Source organism: Heptranchias perlo, unplaced genomic scaffold, assembly GCF_035084215.1.
Source record: "Heptranchias perlo isolate sHepPer1 unplaced genomic scaffold, sHepPer1.hap1 HAP1_SCAFFOLD_932, whole genome shotgun sequence".
NCBI lineage: Eukaryota > Metazoa > Chordata > Chondrichthyes > Hexanchiformes > Hexanchidae > Heptranchias > Heptranchias perlo.
This window is the reverse complement of record NW_027139973.1, coordinates 55,001-65,000: the sequence shown is the minus strand read 5'-3', so window position 1 is coordinate 65,000 and position 10,000 is coordinate 55,001.

Here is a 10,000-nt window from a genome sequence, read left to right as displayed (position 1 = left end):
CCTTTCTAGCCGCCTTCGTCGTGTCTGCTGGGCACACATGGCCTTCCCCCCCCTGCCCGTGACAGGGGAGAGGTTGGTGTGCCAGGTCCGACTGGAGTTTGCAAACCATAGCGTTCAAGATACATGCACACACTCAGCCCTCCAGCTCTAAAAGGGTGACGTGTTTTGGTGCTCAGTTGCTAGAGAAATCTCGTGTTCAGCTACCAGAACGGGACTTGCTGTGCACATTCCCGCTCCACTCGAGACGGCAGACACCCGGGCTCTGGAGCTTGAATCGGACCTCTGTTAGACAACACAGGTGGACTTCTCGGCCTCACAAGAGAGCAATACGCCAGCGGGTGAACAGGAGAGTCGTGCCGACAAAACCCACTGACTTTTAAAACTGTCCGTCTGCCACTTGGGACAGAGAGAGGAACCTGACGAGCCTGAACACCAGCCTTGGCTGGACCGCTCGGGCCCTCCCATGTCGGACGCGAGTCGCCAAATCGATCGGAAGAGAGTACCGATTCCTCTCAAAAAGTCTGCGTGCCCGTTATTATAAAAGCAGCCCACCGGCCGCGGTGCCTTGCCCACAAACACACTTGGTGTCTGGGGTGATTCAGAGCCGCCGCGGCTCGAAAGTGTCAACCTGTTTTAAAAGTCATCGCTATGCCGGCACAGGTGACTTTCAAGTTAAAGAGTTCTCTTTATTGGCTTTCAAAAAAATCTGCAAAGTGTCACAGAGATTTTGAGAAACTCTTTTTTTTCTTTATATTATTATAATATAATATAATGTGTATATGTTTTCGAAAAGCATCCACCAGCAATCCATGGTGAGCCTCTCTCTGCTGGCAAGCTCCTCCTGCCTGAGCCCGACGCTGTCGAGGCTCAACACGATTTCAGACTGACAAAGAGTTCGAAAATTGCCGCCTGATGTAGCTTTAAATGCTGACAGGTGACTTCCGAGTGCTCTTGTAAAGGTCTCCGCTTTGAAATTGAGAGCCTTTTGCCAAGTGTCACTTTTTCAGGCACTCTTAAAGTGCACCTGGGCTGTCAGAGAAAGCTCTGAAAATCGTGTTCTCGAAAATCTCCGGGTACCCGACCAATCCCTAGGTGCCCGAATGACAAGTGTCAATTCGGCAGGACGGCCTCCCACCTCCGGCCGCAGATGCGTCACTAAATCCCCGCAACGGGGGCTTTCTCATTTCGGCATAGGGGCTTCCGCGGCCAACTCATTAACCTGTGCTCGGACTTTTTGTGCCACAAGTGCAAGGGACCGTTTGCCGGCAGCTACTCGCACCCCCCCGCCCAGGGGGGGAATCCTCTGACCGGAGATCCGAAACGCCGGCCGAATCCATCCCCGTCGGACTTCCGAAGGGGTTCCCTCGACCGACTGACTTCCGAACTCCTTTCTGGGCTTAAACGGGTGGAATTCGGACCCTCTCGCAAGGGAGCCGAAGCCCGCCAGCCCCGGGAGGCCTCGGGGCCGCCGTTTTCAAGCCCGACCAAAAAACCCGAAAAATGGGGAAAAATGGGAAAAATTCCCACTCCCAAAAGGCTTAAAAGTCGGTTGGGCGGCAGCCCGGGTCGGTCTCTGCAGACCTGGAGGCGCTGGACACAAGTCTGGTAAACAGGCTAAGTCTCGACATGCCACCTCTTACTATCCTGCAGGTACCCCGCCAATCCCCCCGGAACCGGCTGGCAATTGGCGAATCAGCGGGACGAATTTGAATTCGTGACCGACTTTCTGACACCGAATCGCCGCAAACGCGTTTCGATTTTTCGGCTTCGGTACCTCCCATCAGACTTTGACTGGCCATATCTCCGGACTCACGTGTCGCAGCCGGGACCTTCAGGCACCGTTCGACGCGTCTACCCCTGCCCCGTCGAATGGCGCCCCTCGCGGTGTGGTCCGATTTCCGCATTTTGGTCAGATTTGCCTCCAAAATTTTCAGATTGAGTTGACGAATGCCCCCTACGGGGTAACCTCTTGCCCTTTCGGACCTGGTCCCTGTGACTTAATTTCCGCCTTTTGCTCAATCGTTTCCCCATTTATAATTAATTTTAAAAATCTGGTTACTCAGTTCTGGTTTACCAGTTCCCTCTTCGGACTTAGTTTTTGGTTAATCATTTCCGGTTCACCAGTTCCCGTTTTGGACTTAGTCTCTGCGGGCCGTTTCTCATCTTTTGGTTCATCAGTTCCCCTCTTTTAATAATTTTTTGGCTGCTTTCGTTTGATCATTTCCCTGCCTTCTGGGTAACTTTTCCACCTTAGGACTTCATCGCCGCACATTGTTTTCGACTTCTGGTTGATCATTTCACCCCTTTTAATCATTTTTGTAACTTTTGGTTAACCATTTCACCCAGCTTCTGGTTAACCATTTCCCCTTTGGGACTTAGTCTGTGAGCATTCTTTTGGGATTCTGGTTAACCATTTGCCAATTTTTAAAAAATGTTGCCACTTTTGTTTAATGCTTTCTGGTCAACCTTTCCCTCTTTCAGACTTCACCGCGGCACATTGCTTCAGCCTCCTGGTTAATCATTTCACCCCTTTTAATCATTTTTGCAACTTTTGGTTAACCATTTCCCCCAGCTTCTGGTTAACCATTTCCCCTTTGGGACTTGGTCTCTGAGCATTCTTTTGGGATTCTGGTTAATCATTTGCCAATTTTTAAAAATGTTGCCACTTTTGTTTAATGCTTTCTGGTCAACCTTTCCCTCTTCAGACTTCACCGCGGCACATTGCTTCAGCTCCTGGTTAATCATTTCACCCCTTTTAATCATTTTTGCAACTTTTGGTTAACCATTTCCCCCAGCTTCTGGTTAACCATTTCCCCTTTGGGACTTGGTCTCTGAGCATTCTTTTGGGATTCTGGTTAATCATTTGCCACTTTTTTAAAAATGTTGCCACTTTTGTTTAATGCTTTCTGGTCAAACCTTTCCCTCTTTCAGACTTCACCGCGGCACATTGCTTCAGCCTCCTGGTTAATCATTTCACCCCTTTTAATCATTTTTTGCAACTTTTGGTTAACCATTTCCCCCAGCTTCTGGTTAACCATTTCCCCTTTGGGACTTAGTCTCTGAGCATTCTTTTGGGATTCTGGTTAATCATTTGCCAATTTTTTAAAAATGTTGCCACTTTTGTTTAATGCTTTCTGGTCAACCTTTCCCTCTTTCAGACTTCACCGCGGCACATTGCTTTAGCCTCCTGGTTAATCATTTCACCCCTTTTAATCATTTTTGCAACTTTTGGTTAACCATTTCCCCCAGCTTCTGGTTAACCATTTCCCCTTTGGGACTTAGTCTCTGAGCATTCTTTTGGGATTCTGGTTAATCATTTGCCACTTTTTTAAAAATGTTGCCGCTTTTGTTTAATGCTTTCCCTGCTTTGTGGTCAACCTTTTCCCCTTTAGGACTTCACCGCGGCACATTGCTTCAGCCTCCTGGTTAATCATTTCACCCCTTTTAATCATTTTTGCAACTTTTGGTTAACCATTTCCCCCAGCTTCTGGTTAACCATTTCCCCTTTGGGACTTGGTCTCTGAGCATTCTTTTGGGATTCTGGTTAATCATTTGCCACTTTTTAAAAAATGTTGCCGCTTTTGTTTAATGCTTTCCCTGCTTTCTGGTCAACCTTTTCCCCTTTAGGACTTCACCGCAGCACATTGCTTTAGCCTCCTGGTTAATCATTTCACCCCTTTTAATCATTTTTGCAACTTTTGGTTAACCATTTCCCCCAGCTTCTGGTTAACCATTTCCCCTTTGGGACTTAGTCTCTGAGCATTCTTTTGGATTCTGGTTAACCATTTGCCAATTTTTTTAAAATGTTGCCACTTTTGTTTAATGCTTTCTGGTCAACCTTTCCCTCTTTCAGACTTCACCGCCGCACATAATTTTCGACTTCTGGTTGATCATTTCACCCCTTTTAATCATTTTTGCAACTTTTGGTTAACCATTTCCCCCAGCTTCTGGTTAACCATTTCCCCTTTGGGACTTAGTCCCTGAGCATTCTTTTGGGATTCTGGTTAATCATTTGCCACTTTTTTAAAAATTTTGCCGCTTTTGTTTAATCGTTTCCCTGCTATGTGGTCAACTTTTCCCCTTTCAGACTTCATCGCCGCGCATTGTTGTCGACTTCTGGTTAATCATTTTTCCCCTTTAAATCTTTTTTTGCCACTTTTGGTTAACCATTTCACCCAGCTTCTGGTTAACCATTTGCCCCATTTTACTGAATTTTTCCGCTTTGGTTTAATCATTTCCCTGCTTTCTTGTCAACCTTTTCCCCTTTTGGACTTCGCCGCCGCACTTTGCTTTGCCTTCTGGTTAAACATTTCTCCCTTTTAATCCTTTTTCCCACTTTTGGTTCACCAGTTCACCCAGCTTCTGGTTCACCATTTCCCCTTTGGGACTTAAGTCTCTGAGCATTCTTTTGGATTCTGGTTAACCATTTGCCACTTTTTAAAAAATGTTGCTGCTTTTGTTTAATGCTTTCCCTGCTTTCTGGTCAACCTTTTCCTCTTTCCGACTTCATCGCCGCACCTTGTTTACGACATCCGGTTAAACATTTCTCCCCTTTCAATCCTTTTTGCCACTTTTGGTTAAGCAGTTCAACCAGCTTCTGGTTAACCATTTGCCCCTTCTTACTGAATTTTTCTGCTTTTGTTTAATCATTTCCCTGCTTTATGGTCAACCTTTTCCCTTTAGGACTTCGCCGCCGCACTTTGCTTTCGCCTTCTGGTTAATCATTTCACAACATTTTAATCCTTTTTCCACTTTTGGTTAAACAGTTCACCCAGCTTCTGGTTAACCATTTGCCCCTTTGGGACTTAAGTCTCTGAGCATTATTTTGGGATTCTGGTTAACCATTTGCCACTTTTTAAAAAATGTTGCCGCTTTTGTTTAATCGTTTCCCTGCTTTCTGGTCAACCTTTTCTCCTTTAGGACTTCGCCGCCGCACTTTGCTTTCGCCTTCTGGTTAATCATTTCACCCCTTTTAATCCTTTTTCCCACTTTTGGTTAAACAGTTCACCCAGCTTCTGGTTAACCATTTGCCCCTTTGGGACTTAAGTCTCTGAGCATTCTTTTGGGATTCTGGTTCACCATTTGTCCCTTTTTAAAAGATATTGCTGCTTCTGTTTAATCCTTTCCCTGCTTTGCGGTCAACCTTTTCCTCTTTCAGACTTCATCGCCGCGCATTGTTTTCGACATCTGGTTCAACATTTCTCCCCTTTTAATCCTCTTTCCCACTTTTGGTTAAGCAGTTCACCCAACTTCTGGTTAACCATTTGCCCCTTTTTACTGAATTTTTCTGCTTTGGTTTAATCATTTCCCTGCTTTATGGTCAACCTTTTCCCCTTTAGGACTTTGACGCGGCACATTGCTTTCGCCTTCTGGTTAATCATTTCACCCCTTTTAATCCTTTTTCCCACTTTTGGTTAAACAGTTCACCCAGCTACTGGTTAACCATTTCCCCTTTGGCACTTAAGTCTCTGAGCATTCTTTTGGGATTCTGGTAAACCATTTGTCCCTTTTTAAAAATGCTGCTGCTTTTGTTTAATGCTTGCCCTGCTTTGCGGTCGATCATTTCACCCCTTTTAATCCATTTTTGCCACTTTGGGTTAAACAGTTCACACAACTTCTGGTTCACCATTTCACATTTCGGAACTTTTATTCCCACCATTACTTTGGGCTTCTGGTTCATCATTTCACGCTGTTTTACAAATCTTTGCCGCTTCACTTTTAATCCACAAACCGTGGCTCGCTTTCGGGTGGGGGGGGGGTAGCGGGTTTGGGCCGGGCACTCGACATCCCGGTGTGCGACCGGGTTCGTTCTGGTACCGCTCGGTGCCCCTCGTCCTGCTCTTGCCGCGGAAGCAAACCAGACGACCGTCGGTCTCACGCCCGAGGGGAGAGGAGGCGGAAAGCGGTTTGCAGCCTTTCGCTGTACCTCCGGCGGGCAGCGCCGCACCTCCGAGTGCTCGGTACCGTTCGCTGCGCCTCGTCCGGCCGCACGCAGCGAGCCAAACCCGGAGGAAATCGGCCTGTGCCTTCTCGAGATATGGGCCTCCGGGTGGGACGGACAAACCGGGGCCCCGAGCTCGCTTTCGGCGGCCCGGCACTCGACTTCCCGGTGTCCGAACGTGATCCTTCCGGTACCCTTCGGTGCCCCTTGCCCGACTCCAGCTCCCGTGCTGAAGCGGAGTCGGTCGGCCTGACGGCCGCCGAGTTAGCCAGCGGAAAGCGGTGCGCAGCCTTTCGCTTGCAGCTCCGGCGGGCAGCGCCGCACCTCCGGCTGCTCAGTGCCGTCCGCTGCTCCCCTTCCGGCTGCACGCAGCGAACCATACCCGGAGGAAATCGGCCTCGGCCTTCCGGAGATATGGGCCTGCGAGTGGGACCAATAAATCGGTGCACATTTCCGGCTCGGTTTCCGGCCTCGGCACTATCAGTTCACGCCGTCCGACCGACGTCGTTCTGGCACGGTTCCGTTGCTCCTTGATCCGGTCCAGCCACGGTAATCAGCCGAAGATGGTGGGGGGGGGACACATTGCCCGCCGAGTTAGCCGGAGGAAATCGGCCTCGGACTTCCTCAGATATCAGCCTCCGGGTGGGACAGACAAACCGGGGACCCGAGCACGCTTTCGGCGGCCCGCTGGTCGACTTCCCGGTGTGCGACCGGGTTCGTTCCGGTACCGTTCGCTGCCCCTCGTCCTGCTCTAGCCGCGGAGACAAACCCGACGACCGTCGGTCTCACGCCCGCGGAGGGAGGTGGCGGAAAGTGGTTTGCAGCCTTTCGCTGTACCTCCGGCGGGCAGCGCCCGACCTCCGAGTGCTCGGTACCGTCCGCTGCGCCTGGTCCTGCCGCACACAACGAGCCATACCCGGTGGAAATCGGCCTGTGCCTTCCAGAGATATGGGCCTCCGGGTGGGACGGACAAACCGGGGCCCCGTGCTCGCTTTCGGCGGCCCGCTAGTCGACTTCCCGGTGTGCGACCGGGTTCCTTCCGGTACCGTTCGCTGCCCCTCGTCCTGCTCTAGCCGCGGAAACAAACCCGACGACCGTCGGTCTCACGCCCGCGGAGGGAGGCGGCGGAAAGTGGTTTGCAGCCTTTCGCTGTACCTCCGGCGGGCAGCGCCCGACCTCCGAGTGCTCGGTACCGTCCGCTGCGCCTGGTCCGGCCGCACGCAACGAGCCATACCCGGAGGAAATCGGCCTGTGCCTTCCGGAGATATGGGCCTCCGGGTGGGACGGACAAACCGGGGCCCCGAGCGGTGGCACCCTGCTCGCTTTCGGCGGCCCGGCACTCGACTTCCCGGTGTGCGAACGTCATCGTTCCGGTACCCTTCGGTGCCCCTTGCCCCACTCTAGCTCCGGTGCTAAAGCGGAGTCGGTCGGTCTCACGGACGCCGAGTTAGCAGGCGGAAAGGGGTGCGCAGCCTTTCGCTGTCACTCCGGCGGGCAGCACCGCACCTCCGAGTGCTCGGTACCGAACGCTGCGCCTCCTCCTGCCGCACGCAACGAGCCATACCCGGAGGAAATCGGCCTCGGCGTTCCGGAGTTATCCGCCTCCGAGTGGGCCTGACCAAGCGGGGTGAACTGGAAATCATTAACCAACGTACTTCCATGTTTTCACCCGCAGAGGGCAGCACTCTCTTCTCCGTTTTAAACTGGGCCGACCCGGCTCCGTTTCGAGACCCGGCACTCGACTTCCCGGTGTGCGACCGGGTTCGTTCCGGTACCGTTCGCTGCCCCTCGTCCTGCTCTAGCCGCGGAACTAAACCCGACGACCGTCGGTCTCACGCCCGCGGAGGGAGGCGGCGGAAAGTGGTTTGCAGCCTTTCGCTGTACCTCCGGCGGGCAGCGCCCGACCTCCGAGTGCTCGGTACCGTCCGCTGCGCCTGGTCCGGCCGCACACAACGAGCCATACCCGGAGGAAATCGGCCTGTGCCTTCCGGAGATATGGGCCTCCGGGTGGGACGGACAAACCGGGGCCCCGAGCGGTGGCACCCTGCTCGCTTTCGGCGGCCCGGCACTCGACTTCCCGGTGTGCGAACGTCATCGTTCCGGTACCCTTCGGTGCCCCTTGCCCCACTCTAGCTCCGGTGCTAAAGCGGAGTCGGTCGGTCTCACGGACGCCGAGTTAGCAGGCGGAAAGGGGTGCGCAGCCTTTCGCTGTCACTCCGGCGGGCAGCACCGCACCTCCGAGTGCTCGGTACCGAACGCTGCGCCTCCTCCTGCCGCACGCAACGAGCCATACCCGGAGGAAATCGGCCTCGGCGTTCCGGAGTTATCCGCCTCCGAGTGGGCCTGACCAAGCGGGGTGAACTGGAAATCATTAACCAACGTACTTCCATGTTTTCACCCGCAGAGGGCAGCACTCTCTTCTCCGTTTTAAACTGGGCCGACCCGGCTCCGTTTCGAGACCCGGCACTCGACTTCCCGGTGTGCGACCGGGTTCGTTCCGGTACCGTTCGCTGCCCCTCGTCCTGCTCTAGCCGCGGAACTAAACCCGACGACCGTCGGTCTCACGCCCGCGGAGGGAGGCGGCGGAAAGTGGTTTGCAGCCTTTCGCTGTACCTCCGGCGGGCAGCGCCCGACCTCCGAGTGCTCGGTACCGTCCGCTGCGCCTGGTCCGGCCGCACACAACGAGCCATACCCGGTGGAAATCGGCCTGTGCCTTCCGGAGATATGGGCCTCCGGGTGGGACGGACAAACCGGGGCCCCGAGCTCGCTTTCGGCGGCCCGCTAGTCGACTTCCCGGTGTGCGAACGTCATCCTTCCGGTACTCAACCGTGCCCCTTGCCCCACTCTAGCTCCGGCGGTAAAGCGGAGTCGGTCGGTCTCACGGACGCCGAGTTAGCAGGCGGAAAGCGGTGCGCAGCCTTTCGCTGTCACTCCGGCGGGCAGCATCGCACCTCCCAGTGCTCGGTACCGTCCGCTGCGCCTGGTCCGGCCGCACACAACGAGCCATACCCGGAGGAAATCGGCCTGTGCCTTCCGGAGATATGGGCCTCCGGGTGGGACGGACAAACCGGGGCCCCGAGCGGTGGCACCCTGCTCGCTTTCAGCGGCCCGTCACTCGACTTCCCGGTATGCGAACGTGATCGTTCCGGTACCCTTCGGTGCCCCTTGCCCCACTCTAGCTCCGGTGCTAAAGCGGAGTCGGTCGGTCTCACGGACGCCGAGTTACCAGGCGGAAAGCGGTGCGCAGCCTTTCGCTGTCACTCCGGCGGGCAGCACCGCATCTCCGAGTGCTCGGTACCGTACGCTGCGCCGCCTCCTGCCGCACGCAACGAGCCATACCCGGAGGAAATCGGCCTCGGCGTTCCGGAGTTATCCGCCTCCGAGTGGGCCTGACCAAGCGGGGTGAACTGGAAATCATTAACCAACGTACTTCCAGGTTTTCACCCGCAGAGGGCAGCACTCTATTCTCCGTTTTAAATTGGGCCGACCCGGCTCCGTTTCGAGACCCGGCACTCGACTTCCCGGTGTGCGAACGTGATCGTTCCGGTACCCAACCGTGCCCCTTGCCCCACTCTAGCTCCGGCGGTAAAGCGAAGTCGGTCGGTCTCACGGACGCCGAGTTAGCAGGCGGAAAGCGGTGCGCAGCCTTTCGCTGTCACTCCGGCGGGCAGCATCGCACCTCCCAGTGCTCGGTACCGTACGCTGCGCCTCCTCCTGCCGCACGCAACGAGCCATACCCGGAGGAAATCGGCCTCGGCCTTCCTGAGATATCAGCCTCCGAGTGGGCCCGAAGAGTCGGTGGCACCCTGCTCGCTTTCAGCGGCCCGGCACTCGACTTCCCCGTGTGCGAACGTCATCCTTCCGGTACTCAACCGTGCCCCTTGCCCCACTCTAGCTCCGGCGATAAAGCGGAGTCGGTCGGTCTCACGGACGCCGAGTTACCAGGCGGAAAGCGGTGCGCAGCCTTTCGCTGTCACTCCGGCGGGCAGCACCGCACCTCCCAGTGCTCGGTACCGTACGCTGCGCCTCCTCCTGCCGCACGCAACGAGCCATACCCGG